Genomic DNA, 18,086 nt, shown 5'->3' with positions numbered 1-18,086 from the left:
TGGGGCCACCCATCCCCGGGGGCCACATGGGCTGTAGGGGGTGCTCCTTGGCCTGCTTGGGCCAAGGGCACCAGCCCCACATAGGCCCATGCGCCTAGGGTTCAAGGGGGCAAGAGTCCTAGGAGGGTAAGGCACCTCCTAGGTGCCTTGGGGGGGAGGGAAACCCCCCTTGGCCGCCGCACCCCTAGGAGATTGGATCTCCTAGGGCCGGCCACCCCCCCTTGGCACCCCTATATATAGTGGGGGAGAGGAGGGACTTCATACCTTGAGTCCTTGGCCTTTGGTTGCCTCCTTCTCCCTCCCCAACACCTCCTCCAACCCCATAGCGCTTAGCGAAGCTCTGTCAGAGTACTGCAGCTCCATCAACACCACGCCGTCGTGCTGCTGCTGGTGCCATCTCCCTCAACCTCTCCTCCCTCCCTTGCTGGATCAAGAAGGAGGAGACGTGGCTGTTCCGTACGTGTGTTGAACGCGGAGGTGCCGTCCGTTCGGTGCTAGGATCTCCGGTGATTCGAATCACGTCGTGTTCGACTACATCATCCCCGTTCTTTGAACGCTTCCGCTCGCGATCTACAAGGTACGTAGATGCATCCAATGACTCGTTGCTAGATGAACTCCTAGATGATCTTGGTGAAACGAGTAGGAAATTTTTTGTTTTCTGCAATGTTACCCAACAGCTAGTCCATTATAAAAGATATCAAGTATTTCATTTTTCTAAAGAGGATGATCAGGCAAAGCATTAAGTAATCGGAGAAGCCTTCCCCAAGCTTGTGGGAGACTCTTTTCTTTGATTTGCACAAAGTTACATATTTCCCGCAAGGCAGCTTGTTTCTTATGAGCAGGGAAATATTTAGCAGAGAAGTAATAAATCATATCCTGGGGACTACGCACACAATAATGATCAAGAGAATTAAACCAAGTCCTAGCATCACCCTTTAATGAGAACGGAAATATCTTAAGGATATAATAATAGCAAGACTTCTCATCATTAGTAAACAGGGTGGCTATATCATTTAACTTGGTGAGATGTGCCACAACAGTTTTAGATTCAGTGCCATAGAAAGGATCGGATTCAACTAAAGTAATAATCTCAGGATCAACAGAGAATTCACAATCCTTACCAGTAACAAATATAGGTGAAGTGGAAAAAGCAGGGTCATGTTTCATTCTAGCATTTAGAGTCTTTTGTTTCAGCTTAATTAGCTAACAATTTCTTGAGATCGGATCTATCATTGCAAGCAAGAAAATCTCTAGCAGTTTCTTCATCCATAAAATAACCCTCAGGAACAACAGGCAATTCATAATTAGGAGGAGAACCTTCATCATCACTTTCATCAATAATTTCATTTTCAATAATTTCATTCTCGCTAGCTTTAGTAAGTTTTTCATCAAGAAATTCACCCAATGGCACAGTAGTATCAAGCATAGAAGTAGTTTCATCATAAGTATCATGCATAGCAGAAGTGGCATCATCAATAACATGCGACATATCAGAATTCATAGCAGTAGTAGGTTTAGGTGTCGCAAGCTTATTCATAACAGAAGGAGAATTTAGTGCAGAGCTAGATGGTAGTTCCTTACCTCCCATCGTAGTTGAGGGATAAATTTTAGTTCTTTGATCTTTCAAGGTCTTCATAGTGATCAACAGATATAAATCCCAAGTGACTCAGAGAATAGAGCTATGCTCCCTGGCAACGGCGCCAGAAATTAGTCTTGATAACCCACAAGTGTAGGGGATCACAACAGCTTTCGAGGGCAAAGTATTCAACCCAAATCTATTGATTCGACACAAGGGGAGCCAAAGAATATTCTTAAGTATTAGCAGTTGAGTTGTCAATTCAACCACACCTGGATAACTTAGTATCTGCAGCAAAGTATTTAGTAGCAAAGTGGTATGATAATAAAGGTAACAGTGGCAACAGAAAAGATAATTGTTTTGTAGTAATTGTAACAGTAGCAACGGAAAAGTAAATAAGCGAAGCACAAGATGTGAAAAGCTCGTCGGCATTAGATCAGTGATGGATAATTATGTCGGATGCGATTCCTCATGTAATAGCTATAACATAGGGTGCCACAAAACTAGCTCCAATTCATCAATGTAATGTAGGCATGTATTCCGAATATAGTCATACGTGCTTATGGAAAAGAACTTGCATGACATCTTTTGTCCTACCATCCCGTGGCAGCGGGGTCCTAGTGGAATCTAAGGGATATTAAGGCCTCCTTTTAATAGAGAACCAGACCAAAGCATTAACACATAGTGAATACATGAACTCCTCAAACTACAGTCATCACCGAGAAGTATCCCGATTATTCTCACTTCGGGGTTGTAGGATCATAACACATAATAGGTGACTATATACTTGTAAGATAGGATCAAGAACACACATATATTCATGAAAACATAAAAGGTTCAGATCTGAAATCATGGCACTCGGGCCCTAGTGACAAGCATTAAGCATAGCAAAGTCATAGCAACATCATCTCATAACATAGTGGATACTCGGGATCAAACCCTAAAAAAACTAACTTGATTACATGGTAAATCTCATCCAACGCATCACCATCCAGCAAGCCTACGATGGAATCACTCATGCACGGCGGTGAGCATCATGAAATTGGTGATGGTGGATGGTTGATGGTGACGACGACGACAAATCCCCCTCTCTGGAGCCCCGAACGGACTCTAGATCAGCCCTCCCGAGAGAGATTAGGGCTTGGCAGCGGCTCCGTATCGTAAAACACGATGAAACTTTCTCTCTGATTTTTTTCTCCGCGAGACGGAATTTATAGAGTTGGAGTTGAGGTCGGCGGAGCTCCAGGGGGCCCATGAGACAGGGGGGCACGCCCAGGGGGGTGGGCGCGCCCCCCACCCTCGTGGACAGGGTGTGGGCCCCTTGGTCTTTATTGTTTCGCCAGTATTTTTATATTTTCCAAAACTTGCCTCCGTGGATTTTCAGGTCATTCCGAGAACTTTTGTTTTCTACACATAAAACAACATCATGGTAGTTCTGCTGAAAACAGCGTTAGTCCAGGTTAGTTTCATTCAAATCATGCAAGTTAGAGTCCAAAACAAGGGCAAAAGTGTTTGGAAAAGTAGATACGTTGGAGATGTATCAGACAGTTACACCTACTTTCCCCTACATCTGCTAGCCCACCACTGAAAGAGGTCTTGCAAGGTACTCAACTATGCAAGAGCCCATAATATCTTGTGGATGCACACGGATGTTTCTAGCATGAACAATCTTATGATCCCTTTGATCCTAGATGGCGGTCCATAGGAGAATCACACAGTACCCCGGGATTTCCAAAAAAACAGGCAACACTGGGTTCCCCAGGTGCCTCAGTCCACCCAGACATGTATTCAAGTAGCCACCTTAAGTTAACCATTAAATAATAATACTCACATCTGTCATGGATACACTCACCCAATCCACATCTACAAGCATAGCATAGCAATATAAGCAACGTAGAAGTAACTGCTAAAGGTTTGATAATAAACAGGGCAATAGGTACTACCTCATCTACTTCCCAGAACCCACATATTAATCAGATCCTAACCATGCAATTGTTTGAGGATTGATCTAATGCAATAAAACTGGGTAGTAAAGAGGTATGATAAAAGTGTTACTTGCCTTGCTGATGATCCGTGAAACCTAGAGACTCGTAGTAGCATGCTTTGCACTCCGGGTACTCTATCACAAACAAACAAGCATACACTAAGCACTCAACTAGAAGCACGGGTAAAACTCAAATAAGAGATCTAACCAGAAAGTTCAACTTAAGAACTCCAATTTGCAAAAAGAATCAAATCAACCGAAGCAACGAAACACAAACTACGAAAGAAACAAGCTCTGTTTACTAATCTGGACTTAAGTCAAATTTTATAGTAGCAAAACTTGTTTAATTTGGTTAAACAGAAAGAGGGCTTCGAGACAAAACTCTAGGCGTTTGAATTGCTTGATTACGACAAACGAGCGAAAAGATAAACTAAAATTAAGATCTGGGCTGAAATCGCGATCGAAAATAATCACGGAAAACCATGGAAAAATAAAAACTGACGAACAGGCTAACGAACGAACGTTCGTTGTCTGCTGCTAAACAATGAAAATTGTTCGTTAAAACGAACGAACAAACGGGCGTTTGCTAAGCAACTAAACCGAAAAAACAATAAAACCGATCTAGTAATAAAAATAACCGCGGGTTTTTAAAAAAAACTGAACGGTTTTTGGATTAAAACCGACGGCTACCTCGTAGATCGAGACGGCGGCGGCGGCGGTCAACTCCGGCGGCGGGGTAGCCGCGGCGACGGGACGGCCGCGGCGGACGTCGACGGAGGCGGGGATGGCGGCGGCGACGGGCGGCGGCGGCTGGCGCGGGCGGCGGTGGTTTAGGGTTAGGGTTTAGATGCGGGGCGGCAGCTGGGCTTGGGATGGGCTGGGGGGGTGCAGGGTGCGACTTATAAAGGGGGTCGTCCTGGGGAGTCCTGGCTGATTACGACCCGGAGTCGGATATAACATTTTTTTAAATATTTCCACGCAGAAAAACGAAGAAAAGAAATAGTAAACGAACTCCAAAAATCCTGAAATAAATTTTTCCCGTCCTCTAAAAATATAGCGGACAAAGTGAACATTTATTTGAGCCTCTAATGCAATTTTGAAAAACGTATATTTTTCCTAATTCAAATAAAATAGCGAGAAAACTCCGAATAAAAAAATCTTATTTGATTTTAATATTAAATCTCCAATATTTCTTTATTTTGGGAAAGTCATTTTATCCCCCTCTCTTTTATTTTCATAGAAGAAATATTCGAAGAGAAAATAATTAAAATCAAATGATCCTCTTTTCAAAATTTGAGAAAAGTCAAATACAAAAATAACAAAATCCCCAACTCTCTCCGCGGGTCCTTGAGTTGCGTAGAATTTCTAGGATCAAGCCAAAATGCTATAAAATATGATATGCAATGATGATCTAATGTATAACATTCCAAATTAAAAATTTGGGATGTTACAGTTATTTTTGTAATACAATGGATTTGTAAAGGGGATAATTATTTTTGTTGAAAAGTTTCTGTAATTGAGATTCACAAAGTTTCCATGGGCATGAACAAAGTTCAAGGATGCCCCCCACTTCAAAGGTGTTCGTCTTTCTCACTTTAACTTTTCTTCCTATCCATGAAAGTAATTTGAGTTTCTTTGATCTCTTATATGCATGATTACTTATAGCCTCGTATTTCCTCTTCGAATCTTTGGTTTAGTTAGGCCGACTAGATCGATTTTTCTTTCCATGGGAAGAGGTGCTTTGTGATGGGTTTGATCGTACGATGTTCTTTCCCAGTGACAGAAGGGGCAGGAAGACACGTATGTATCATTGCCATTAAGGATAACAAGATAGGGGCTATTCCTACATGAATAGATCTCGTCTACATCATGTCATCGTTCTTAATGCATTACTCCGTTTTTTCATGAACTTAATACACTAGATGCATGGTAAATAGCGGTTGATGTGTGGAGTAATAGTAGTAGATGCTGGGAGGAGTCGGTCTACTAATTTCGGACGTGATGCATATATAATGATAATTGCCTGGATATCGTCATAATTATTTGAGGTTCTATCAATTGCCCAACAGTAATTTGTTTACCCACCGTGTGCTATTTTTTCGAGAGAAGCCACTAGCGAAATCTACGGCCCCTAGGTCTTTTTTCTTATCATATATTTTCATATCTATATTGCTATTTGTCTTTTTATTTATTTGCATCTTTTATTTTCAGATCTATATTACCAAAAACCAAAAAATACCTCACTGAATTTTATTCGCATCTACCAATCTATCACTTTAGCAATCTATTACCCGAGAGGGATTGACAACCCCTCTTTTGCGTGGAGATGCAAGTATTTGTTCTTTGTGTGTAGGTACCATTCACATAGTGTTGCTTGGTTCTCCTACTGGTTCGATAACCTTTGTCTCATAACTGAGGGATCTACCTACCTTAGTTGTACTTCATCATCCCTTACTCTTTGGGGAAAATACTGACGCAGACACAAAACATCACAGAAGGGAGGACCAAAGATCTAGCGCCATTGTCGGGGAGACATCATCAACATCTATCAGGTTCCTAATAACAAATCTCATCTCCATGCAATTTAGATTGTTTGCCATTTTCCTCTCATTTTCATCTCCCCCACTTCACAAAAATTTGTCGTTTTATTCACCCCTCTTTTTCGTTCGCTGTTTTTTTCTCAGATCTCTTGTTTGCTTGAACTAGCTATCATGAGTGATTTTGGTATGGCAAAAATAGATGATGGCCAAACTCCTAAAATTGGACGGTCTGGCAATCTGGATGCTAAAACATTGTTTTGGGGCAAGGGACCGTTATGGGAAAAGAACTTATCCAAGAATTGTTTTCAATTTTGTTGGAAATTAGAATCTAGATGATATTCCTATACTTAAAAGAATAAATCTTATGTGGAAACTATTTCAACACTAGTTCTCAAACTATAAAATAGATTTATCCGTACCCACCCTACCTTGCAAAGTTTGTTTTATGAGCTTCCCTCTATAAAAAAACTTAAAAGCTAAAAAGATAGCAACTCATGTTCTTATGAATGAATTTGAATACGTAATACAGGAAGCTAGGGAAATCTTTGATTTTTATGGTATGAGCCGTGAAAAACCGGTAACAAATGAGATCCTTTATAAGAGTGTTTATATGTTGAGACATTTGCTTGGAAATAATCATTTTTATGAGAATCTTAAAAAGGAAATCCCCGTTCTAGATATAATTCAACAAGTTTTCAATGATGTTAGTCATCAATACTCTTGGATTGTCGTTGGAAATCAAAGGGGATGCGCAGATGGGCAACTTGATAATGCTAAAATTTATATGGATAGTGTGTTTCATGTTATTTTTTGCAAAACCTCCTAACAAGAACATACCTACGGGGGATAAAACCAAACATGACAATACTTGAAACCTCGCATTATGCCTAGCTAGGGGCATAAAACAATAGCGCTTGTTGGGAGGCAACCAAATGAATAGAACTTAATTTTGCCTTTTTCCTTTTTGTTCTTAAGTGTTTGCAAATTTATGCCTCTGATTAGATATGTTTTTAGGTTTTAATTAGTTTGTGTGCCAAGATAAACCTTTGGGATCATGTCGGGAGATAGTTGATTTGATCTTGTTGAAAAACAGAACTTTTGCGCTAAGTAAAATAATTATCATAAATCATAGATACGTGCTTTTGCTATGAATTTTTTACACAAGATTTCTGTACAAATTGCCCACATTATCCTAATTATTCAGAATTTTTTAAGTTACAAAAGTATACAAAGTTCCTGGATTACAACAGACCGTTCTGTTTTTCACAGATTCTATTTTAGTTGCATTGTGTGCTTATTTTGATGAATCTATCATTTGTATCGATGGCTATAAGCCATGGTAAAGTTAAAATATAGTAGGTGTAATTAAATAATAAAATATGAATGGGTTTGCAATAGTACTTAGAGTAGTGATTTTCTTTATTATAATAAAGTCTTGTGTGATTGAAGTTTTCAAGTTTTGGGTGAGATCACGATGGATGAAGGAATAAGGAGAAGCAAGAGCCTAAGCTTCGGGATGCCCCATGGCACCCCAAGATAATATTCAAGGATGAACAAGCAACTAAGCTTTGGGATGCCCCGAGTGGCATCCCCTCTTTTTCTTCTAACGACCATCGATATTTTACTTGCAGCTATATTTTTGTTCGTCACATATCCAGAGTTTTGCTTGGAGCGTCTTGTATTATATGAGTTTTTGCTTGTTTTGCTTTTTAGTTTTTCACAAGTATCCTTGCTGGACACACCTATTTGAGAGAGCCAAAATTATGCTATGATTTGTTAGAATGCTCTATGCTTCACTTAAAAAAATGAGCTATGGAATTGCTCTAGTGCTTCACTTATATATTTTTGAGTACGGTGTGATTTAATATGTTTTGAAGAAATGCTCGCATGCTTCACTTATATTATTTTGAGAGATGAAAATCTTTATGCTCATGATCTTCGCTTAAATTTGTTTGAGCTTGTCAAAAAAGCAATTGCAACATATGAAATTACACCCAAAGTGATAGATATTCAAGAGGGATATAATACAAACTTTCTTGAAGATCATTGGACAAATCAAACTTGATTATTTGTAATAGTTTTGAGATACGATGGTAGTTATATGTGAGTCATGTTGATGAGTAATTATGCTTTAGTAAGAATATTGATGTTAAGGTTTGTGATGCCCTATCCAAGCACGAAAGTCAATAATTATGCAATGAAATTACATCCTACTTGTAGTGCATTATTCGGTGTTAGTTATGCTCAATGTTCGCTTATGTGATTTTTCGTTTCTTGGTTGGTTGCTTCTCAATCCTTTTGCTAGCCTTCACTTGTACTAAGTAGAAATGCTACTTGTGCATCCAAAATCCTTAAAGCCAGTTTTGCCACATGAGTTCACTGTGCCTACCTATATGCGGTATCTCGTGCCGTTCTAAGCAAATTTGTATCTGCCATCTCTAAAGTTTCAAAATAATTTCCTTTTTGTGTGCTCGTACCACTCACTAAGCGGGAGGGGGTGGCCAATATTTTCCATGCTAGATGTGTTATTCTGAAGATGAGTGTTTGTTCACTTGTCATTGCACGAGAGTAGAGAAAAGGTATTAGGGATGCGTAGTCCCAAAATGAAAAATGAATTTACCTTAGGTTGTCAAATAATAAATTCCTTGGGAAGCGTTGGTATAGAGGGCACCCGTGGATACGGCTAGCCATGGATTGTGAAAGAATGGTGGAAAAGGAATAAACTTTATTTTCTGTTTGGGAACCGCCTATGATATATCTAGCAGGGAAATTGTTGGGAATTACTCGGTCATTTTCGTTGACGGGAAAAGTATGCCTCTCAAACTTTAAGCTCTGGCACCTCTACAAATCCCTACTTCCCTCTGCGATGGGCCTTTCTATTTACTTTATGCAAAAAATATATTTATTTTGAGTCTCCATCTTCTCTTATAAAGCACCAACTAAGGGGCACTATGATCATACTTGAGCATTGGATGTAGCTAATATGTGAGTATGTTTCATTAATGGATCAATGATTGAGCATGATGGGCTAGGGATAAGTTGCTTAGTGTTGATATTTTGAAAGACATAGTTGCTTGTTAATATGCTCGAGTATTGAAATCTTCATGTCAAAACTAGGCTATTGCTTTGAACCATATAGAAGTCCAAATTTACATGCTATAAAAGAAAAGAATGCGATGAACATGATAGGCAGCATTCAACATCAAATTTTTTGTTTTTATCATTTACCTACTAGAGGACGAGTAGGAATTAAGCTTGGGGATGCTAATACGTCTCCAGCGTATCTATAATTTTTGATTGTTCCATGTTGTTATATTATCATTCTTGGATGTTATACAATCATTTTTAGCAACTTTATATCATTTTTTGAGACTAACCTATTGACATAGTGCCCAGTGCCAGTTGCTCTTTTTTGCTTGTTTTTTTACTTCACAGAATATCAGTATCACACGGAGTCCAAACATAGTGAAACTTCTTGGAGGATTTTTCTGGACTAGAAGACACCTATTGGACCAAAGAAGTACCAGAGGGGGGCTCCGAGGGGAGCACAACCCACCTGGGCGCGCCTGGGGCCCAGGCGCCCCCTGGTGGGTTGTGCCCACCTCGGCCACCTCCCGCACCGCCTCTTTGCTCTATAAATACCCTGAAAATTGATACGTCTCCAACGTATCTATAATTTTTTATTGTTCCATGCTATTATATTATCTGTTTTGGATGTTTTATATGCATTAATATGCTATTTTATATTACTTTTGGGACTAACCTATTAACATAGAGCCCAGTGCCAGTTTTTGTTTTTTCCTTCTTTTTGAGCGTCGCAGAAAAGGAATACCAAACGAAGTCCAAAGGAATAAAACCTTCGCGATGATTTTTCTTGGACCAGGAGACACCCTGGAGACTTGAAGATGAAGTCAGTAGAGCCGCGAGGCGGCAACAAGGGGGGAGGGCGCGCCCAGGGGGGCTAGGTCGCGCCCCTTGCCTTGCTGCCTCCTTGGGACTCCTCTGACCTGACCCTTGGCCCTATATATTCACATATATCCCTAAACCACCAGAGGGATCCATGAAAACACTTTTCCACCGCCCCAACCTTCTGTACCCATGAGATCCAATCTAGGGGCCATTTCCAGTATCCTGCCACAGGGTGATTTGATCACGGAGGGCTTCTACATCAACTCTATTGCCCTTCCGAAGAAGCGTGAGTAGTTTACCTGATACCTACGGTTCCACAGCTAGTAGCTAGATGGCTTCGTCTCTCTCTTTGATTCTCAATACCATGTTCTCCTTGATGTTCTTGGAGATCTATCCGATGTAATCTTATTTTGCAGCGTGTTTGTCGAGATCCAATGAATTGTGGATTCATGATCAGCTTATCTATGAATATTATTTGAATCTTCTCTGAATTCTTATATGCATGATTTGATATCTTTGTAATTCTCTTCGAACTATCAGTTTAGTTTGGCCAACTAGATTGGTTTTTCTTGCAATGGGAGAAGTACTTAGCTTTGGGTTCAATCTTGCGGTGTCCAAGGCACGTATCGTATTGTTGCCATCGAGGATAAAAAGATGGGGTTTACATCATATTGCTTGAGTTCATTCCTCTACATCATGTCATCTTAATTAATGCGTTATTCTGTTCTTCAGGAACTTAATACTCTAGATGCAGGCAGGAGTCGGTCCATGTCTGGAGTAATAGTAGTTAGACCTGGCCATCCTCCGGGTAGGGCCGGGCTTCGGGCCAGGCCTGACCAAGCCCGAGGTAGAAAACTCAGGCCTGAGCCCGGCCCGGCCGGGCCGTCGGGCCTAGTTTTCAGGCCCGAGCCCAGCCCATCACAGCAAAAAACACGTCGGGCCTCGGGCCTCGGGCCGGGCCTCTTTAGTAAATGGCATAAACAACGGGCCCAGGCCCAGCCCGACCTAGTCTTCGGGCTCAAAACCTAGGCCCAGGCCCGGCCCGGGAGCAGCGTCGGGCCGGGTCGGGCCGGGCTGTCCTGGCTGGGCGGCCCATGGCCAGGACTAATAGTAGTAGATGCAGGCAGGAGTCGGTCTACTTGACACGGACGTGATGCCTATATTTCGTGATGCCTATCATTCTAAATTTTGGAATGATATATTAAATGAATAGTTTTGATTGTTTGTTTGATTGTGGTGTGGTTGCTTGTGTGAAATTGAGTGAAATTTGGAACTTTTTGAAAGTTGAATGAGAGGGAATGAAATGACTTTCCCAAACTTTCACCTTGCATTTATGATCTCCATGAATCATATACATTTCATCACAAAACCCTAGAGTGAAGATGATATGACTTCTTCCATTTAAATAAATGAGAAGGTTTTTGAAAAGATTTGAATTCCATTTGGAAATATTTCAAATTCGGAAACTTTATGCAACTCAATGAGGTTCATGAAAGAAGATAAAATGACTTCTTCAAATGCTAAGAAAGAGAGTTGGAAGTTTCAAAGAATCAAATTGAAAGTCCCTTTGAAGTTATTTTGAAACCCACTTTCAATTTGGAGTTATTTGGTTTTTATTCAAATTATTTTTCTCCAAAAATAAAATATATGAAAAATAGGGTAAAATGATTCCTTATAGTAGAAAAGTAGAGAAAAATGAGTTTGAAATCATTTTGGTATTTTAAAATATTTTTTATTTGGTTTTTAAATGAACCACTAGTATTGTTCGTTGTTTAAATTTTTGTGGAATTTATTTGCCGCTGAAAATATGTTCATCATTTAGGAAATATTTTTCTGAAATTTGTGATATATAATATGCCTATATAGAATTTTATTTTTATATTCGTTATTCGGATTTCCTTTTCTGTTTCTATTTAAAAAACAAAAACTACGCGTGCGCCTGGAACTAACTGTCGCCCACATGCGCAGCGTAGTGGCATCGGTCACCCCATCAATTTTTTCTTCTCTCCTACAGGGCCCGGCCCAGCCAGCCATTTTTTCTTTTTTTCACTTTGGCCGAATTTTATTTTAACAAAAAAACTACAGTGCGCGGGGCCGGCCGAACACTTTTAGGCCCATGCGAGCGCCTCTATTTTTGCTTCTATTTCTTTTCTTTTCGTTTACGTTTAGTCTCACATTGCCTAGTCTTTGACCCCTAAACATCTTTTCCACCTATAAATATAGAACCACAGAACCCAAAAAGTCATACACTGTGGGTTCAATCAATATTTTGGTTTGACTAGCTTCAAAAAGGAAAAATATATTTCTTTTCTCCGGCGGGACTTCTGGAAGTTGTCTCCTCTCTCCGAAGTCGTCTTTTCTCTATCTTATAAAGGTATCTTTCTTTGTATTTTTTATACTTCCATAGTTTATTATTTTTAGACTAGTGTATGGTAGAATAATTACATTTATAAATTAGTCCCTATGTTTACATTTTAGGACTAGAATACTTTTAGCCATATCTCTTTTTGTTTCGCAAAATAGATTGACCCTGATTTTTTAAATAGCCATAATTTTTTACTAGTTCATCCAAATTAGACGAAACCAACACCAATATTTTCGTCTGGATTCCACCTATCTAGTGAATCTATCAAATAAACTTTTGCAACTTTCAAATTTCGAAATTTGTTCAGATTCATGCTCAAATTGCTTTCGATCATATCTTTTTATCCGTACCTCCGTTTCCGATGAACCCAACTGCATCAAATTTGTATTGAAGTAATCTTTCCCTTCGCATAATTAGTGTCATCTTTCCAACATATAGTTTTGATCTTAGCCATTTACTCTACTAGTGTCGTGGTTCTAAGTCTGACAGTAGAATGGGGGGTAAGTATGGAAAGGCAAGGTCCTAGCTATGGAGTAGTTGTACACACGGGTGTTTAGCGAGTTCAGGCCCTTCTCTGAGGAAGTAATAGCCCTACATCTCGGAGCCCGGAGGCGGTCGACTGATCTCTGTGTATATGAGTTACAGGGGTGCGGACCCTTCTACCAGTGGAGGGGGTGGCTTATATAGAGGACGCCAGGACCCCAGCCAGCCCACGTAGAGGAGGGTTAAAGTACATTAAGGCCGGGCGTTACTGGTAACGCTCTACATAAAGTTTCATCATAACCATTAAGACTACTTAATTACAGACCGTTTGGATACATCATAGATCTTGAACTTCTGATGGTCAAGTGTGTCTTCATGGTCGAGTGTCTTCTAACCGGTCGAGTGGAGTCTCCCTTGGTCGAGTGGAGCTTCTCTGGGTCGACTGGAAGGTAGCTTTGAATGATGATGTCCTTGGGTATGGTATCCTAGGTAGGTCCATGACCCTACCCTAGGTACATAACCTCATCATTAGCCCCCGAATGGATCGAGGTTCGAGTGAGGAAGGAGTTGATGATTTTCTCCGACTCATTTTCTGCGTTTTGATTGTGTCGTATCTTGGATCAGCGATCTTCTTTTCGACGTTGGCGTCGACTTTTACTTCAGTTGCCTTGATCCATTCTTATCTTTTGTTCAGTGAACTTTTGAACTCTAGTGAACTTCCGAGCGACGGATCGCGGGAAGGATATCGTCTGACAGATTGATCTGCTATTAGCGGATTTTGCGGGATCTGAAATTTGGGAAGCGTGCGAAGCGGGGCGATCCGCGGCAATCAGGCGGGATAAGGCATGGACGCCTCGATTTCCGCACCGCCTTTTTCGCCACGTATCGTACGTGTGCGACTGTTTCGGGATGTGACAGATCTTCTCGGACCCACTCGTCAGCCACTCAGAAGCGTCCTTATATAAAGCGTCGTGGAAGATTTTTTGAACAGTGCCTCCCCATTCTCCTCTCTTCCCTCTTTGCCTCCGCCCATGGCGTCTGGTCCTACCTCCGCCTTATCCACCTCTCGAGCGCTTCGCCGGCGATAATGGTGAAGCAGAAGACGGCGGCTCTAGAGCGCGCGAAGAAGGCGACGGCGACAGGGCAAGCGAAGGGGAGACCGTCTAGTCGGGGCGGATCTTCATCGAGGTCCCGCCTGCCGAAGGGTTGGGTCCAAGGAGATTGGATCCGCTCGACCATCACTGAGAGGGACCTCGACGACCTGGCCAATGAGGGACTGATCCCTCACGGGTCAGCGAGGCTCCCGGGGTCCGAGTGTCAACCGCAGCCGCAGGAGGGTGAGTGCGTTCTCTTAGCCACTCACGTAGATCGTGGTTTTTCTCTGCCGCCGAGTGTGTTCTTCCGTGGGTTTCTGAATTTCTTTGGGGCGCAACTCCACCATTTCTATCCCAATTCCATCGCCTATCTTGCTGCCTTTGTGTCCATGTGCGAGAACTTCCTGGGTTGTCGACCGCACTGGGGTCTCTTCAAGCACATATTCACCTGTCGGTCACAGATAGTAAAAAAGGCGAGTCCGGGTGATGAGAGGACCGAGGTTATTCAGATGTGTGGGGGTCTTGGGATTCAGTTGAGGAACAAGAGCACTTTCCCGGCCATGACCCTTCCTAAGTCGGTCAGAGGGTGGCAGTCGACTTGGTTCTATTGCCAAGACGAGTCGACGCCGGGGCAGTCGACTGGTCTCCCTCCGTTCTCCATGGACCGAGTGGACAAACCGTCTTCTTTGAAGGTGCTTCCTGAGGAGAAAGCCGAGGTAAAAATGTTGGTGGAGCGCATGGTCCAACTCGGTCGGGACGGAGTGACGGGCATGGATCTTCTGGAAGTCTTCCTTAGGCGGCGCATCCAACCGCTCCAGTACCGAGGCCACCCGATGTGGCTGTACTGCGGTACCGAAGACACCACTCGGGTCCATCCAGAGGCAGTCGACGATGCCACGCTGGAGAGGTGGGTGACCGCCATCACAGGGAACAAGGACAACCCTCGAGGAGCGAGGAGGATCCCGCCACTCGACTGTACCTATACGCCGGACAAGGTATGGCCGCTTATCTCCGAGTGTAATTTTGTTTTATCCATTCTGCTTTGCTGTGAATTGATCGAGTGATCTTAATTTTGCTTTATTGCTTGTCTGACAGGCCACCACTGAATTGTACTCGATGCCCAATGGGGCGCAGACGCCGACTGAGGAGGAGGAAGGAAGCGGGGGCGAAAGCCCGGAGGAGTGGGATTCGGATGCTGACGACGACGAGGAGGGTGACGACTCTGGTGAGGAGGAAGAAGAGGAGGAGGAGGAGGAAGTTGCACCTCCCCGCTCGGAAAGACGCTCGAAGCTTGCCCATGATCCAGCGACTGAGCAGGGTAAGGGGGTCGCAACCGCTTCCCAGTCGACCAAGTGCCCTCGGACCACTTGTCTGGCACCGACTGAGAAGGCTCCAAAGCAATCTCGAGTGGCACCATCGAAGCCTGCAAAGGTCTTGCCGAAGATGAAGATGGTGATCCCCACTATCTCAGGGTAATGGTAGTTTTGAGCTTTCCCTATTTCATGAACTTGTTCTTGGTCGACTCATGGGCCAATCGACTGACTTTTGGAACTGCAGCGCTGCTACTTCCGACACTTTGGCGAGAGCCGAAGACCACGAGATGGAGGATGCTGCAACCTCGAACCCAGGTATGACTCCTGCATTGCCGTTTTTAGTCGACTGACTCATTGTCTCTAATTTTGATTCTTTCTGCAGCTTCGTCTAACATTGTTATTGACCTTCCTAACGACGACGACGAAGAACCACCGAGGCAAAGGAGGAGCAAGAAAACGCCTGCTGGCAAGGCGACTCGAGATGTGCCAGCACCCAAGACATTGGCCGTGGAGGGAGACAATGCCACTCGACCCACCGTAACCTTCGCGGTGCCGTTGACGAGTGCTCGCCCTTCATCGTCGAGTGCTGCTCAACCCTCGCTTTTCTCCACCTACCCCGATCCAGAAGACCAAGCCAGTGCTGCTAGAGAAGTGATACGCCAAGCGGGGGTCATGATGGAGAAAGTGAAGGCGATACGAGAAGCTAGCCAGGCAGCCTATGACGCCAGTTCAGCTCTTCAGAGTAATGTTTAGGTCAGTCGGTCACTGCCTGATCTATTAGGATATGATATCTGTAAACTCTTCTTTCTACAATTCTTAGAGTTTGTCCTGCACCCACTGGGTGTGTCGATTGATATTCCGGGTTAGTGGGGGCACACTGAGTCCACCCACTGGGTGTAGTCCCCAAGGCTATGGTGGACTGCTGGCAGTCGACCATAGTCTTTATGCTTTGAGTTTTTCTTTGCTCGACAAGGTCGAATAGATTCATAGACCGGTGGGGGCACGCTGAGTGCACCCACTGGGTGTAGTCCCCGAGACTTTGGTCGACTGCTGGCAGTCGACTATAGTCTAAAGAACATTGCCTCTCTTTTTTTTTCCGGTCGACTGGTCGACTCTTGATGAAACTAGTGGGGGCACGCTGAGTGCACCCACTGGGTGTAGTCCCTGAGACTATGGTCAAATGTTTGTATCCGGCTGTAGTCTTAGAAACGCTATGATTTTTCCTTACTCACTCGGAAGTGAATTGTCTTTGACGTATGTCGATTGGTTCTTCGTAGAAATCCTGTGACCTTGCGGCTCGTTATACTGAGTTGGAGAACAAACACATTCAGCTCGAGCTCGATCTGAAACTGGCCCAAGAGAACTTGACGACGGTGGAGGAGGAAGCTAAAGGTATGCTTGGTGAGGCCTTTGACGACTGCTTTTGCCTCTCACTTGTTTCCGAATCTAATCTCACCGTAACTTTGTAGGCAAAGTGAGGGACGCCCTAAAGAAACAAGAGCTTGACTTGGCTGAGATGCAAAAAACTGCTTTCGAGAAGACCAGGCTAGCGGATGAGAAGCTGGCTTCAGTGACTAAGCTTGAAGAAGAAAACACCAATCAGAAAGCTGCTCTTGATGCTGCCAACCAGGAGGTCACTCGACTGAAAAGCGACAAGACCACCCTCAACGACAAGGCCAGTGAGTTGAAGAGAAAGAAGAATGATCTAGAGGCTTATCTGGGTGGACTCGCCAAGAAGTTGTTCCTCATGCTTGAAGGTAATCGTTTGTATCAAACAAATATTTTACTTGTGACCTCGGACTATTTGTCTTGACTCAGTGGTTGTGCTTGCAGAATTTTGTCAGAACTTTGAAGAGGAGACTGGTCGGCTGGAAGTAAACCTGGACCCCATCAACTCTCTGTGAAAGATGAAGTCGCCATGAACGTGCTCCGACTTGAATCTCGTGTTGCTGCCGTCATCGATTATCTCGTAAGGCTGAAGGTCGCAACTTCCCGCATCGACACAATACTCTGGCCAAGAGAGACACTCCAGAACGACCTCGAGTCTCTGATGACTCGACTGAATGAGGTTCCAAGTCGAGTGCAGGAGTGGAAGAAGTCTTCAGCCAGGTGCGGCGTAGATGTTGCTCTATCTCTGGTCCGCGTTCACTGCAAGGATGCACGAGAGGACAAGATGGTGGCCCTCAGGGTGGCTAACACCAAGAAGCATGATTTCCGATCTTTCATGGAGACCTTCATTGCTGCAGCCACTCGGATTGCAGATGGGATCGACCTTGATGAGTTTGTTGCGCCTTCCAGCCCTCCACAGGAGGGGTAAAAACATCTGAGCTTGATACTTTAAATTTGCCTCGGTATGCCGAGTGGGTTTTGTAACCGATAAACATTAACAGGCTTAGCGCCTGAGCACTATTGGTTCCGTTAGGTATTATCCGAACTTGGGTTCGTCACTGAATATGCTTGCATTTGGTTTGAGGCGTCCTTTGCAGGTTGAAGCAAAGCGCTTATTGCCATCGGCTTGCATCCTAATTCACTTAGGCGAGTATTGGGCTGCAGCTAAGTCCCCGAGTGAGAGGTTTGCCCTCCACTCGGTAGGATTTTTGATACTTAGGCGAGCACTGGGCTGCAGCTAAGCTCCCGAGTGGGAGGTCTGCTCTCCACTCGGTAGAATTTCAGATACTTAGGCGAGCACTGGGCTGCAGCTAAGCCCTTCCGAGTGGGAGGTCTGCTCTCCACTCGGTAGGGTTTCAGATACTTAGGCGAGCACTCTGCTGCAGCTAAGCCCTTCCGAGTGGGAGGTCTGCTCTCCACTCGGTAGGGTTTCA

This window comes from Triticum dicoccoides, chromosome 1B (assembly GCF_002162155.2).
Source record: "Triticum dicoccoides isolate Atlit2015 ecotype Zavitan chromosome 1B, WEW_v2.0, whole genome shotgun sequence".
NCBI classification, from domain to species: Eukaryota; Viridiplantae; Streptophyta; class Magnoliopsida; order Poales; family Poaceae; genus Triticum; species Triticum dicoccoides.
The sequence above is the reverse complement of the archived record's forward strand: the minus strand, read 5'-3'. Positions refer to the sequence as shown.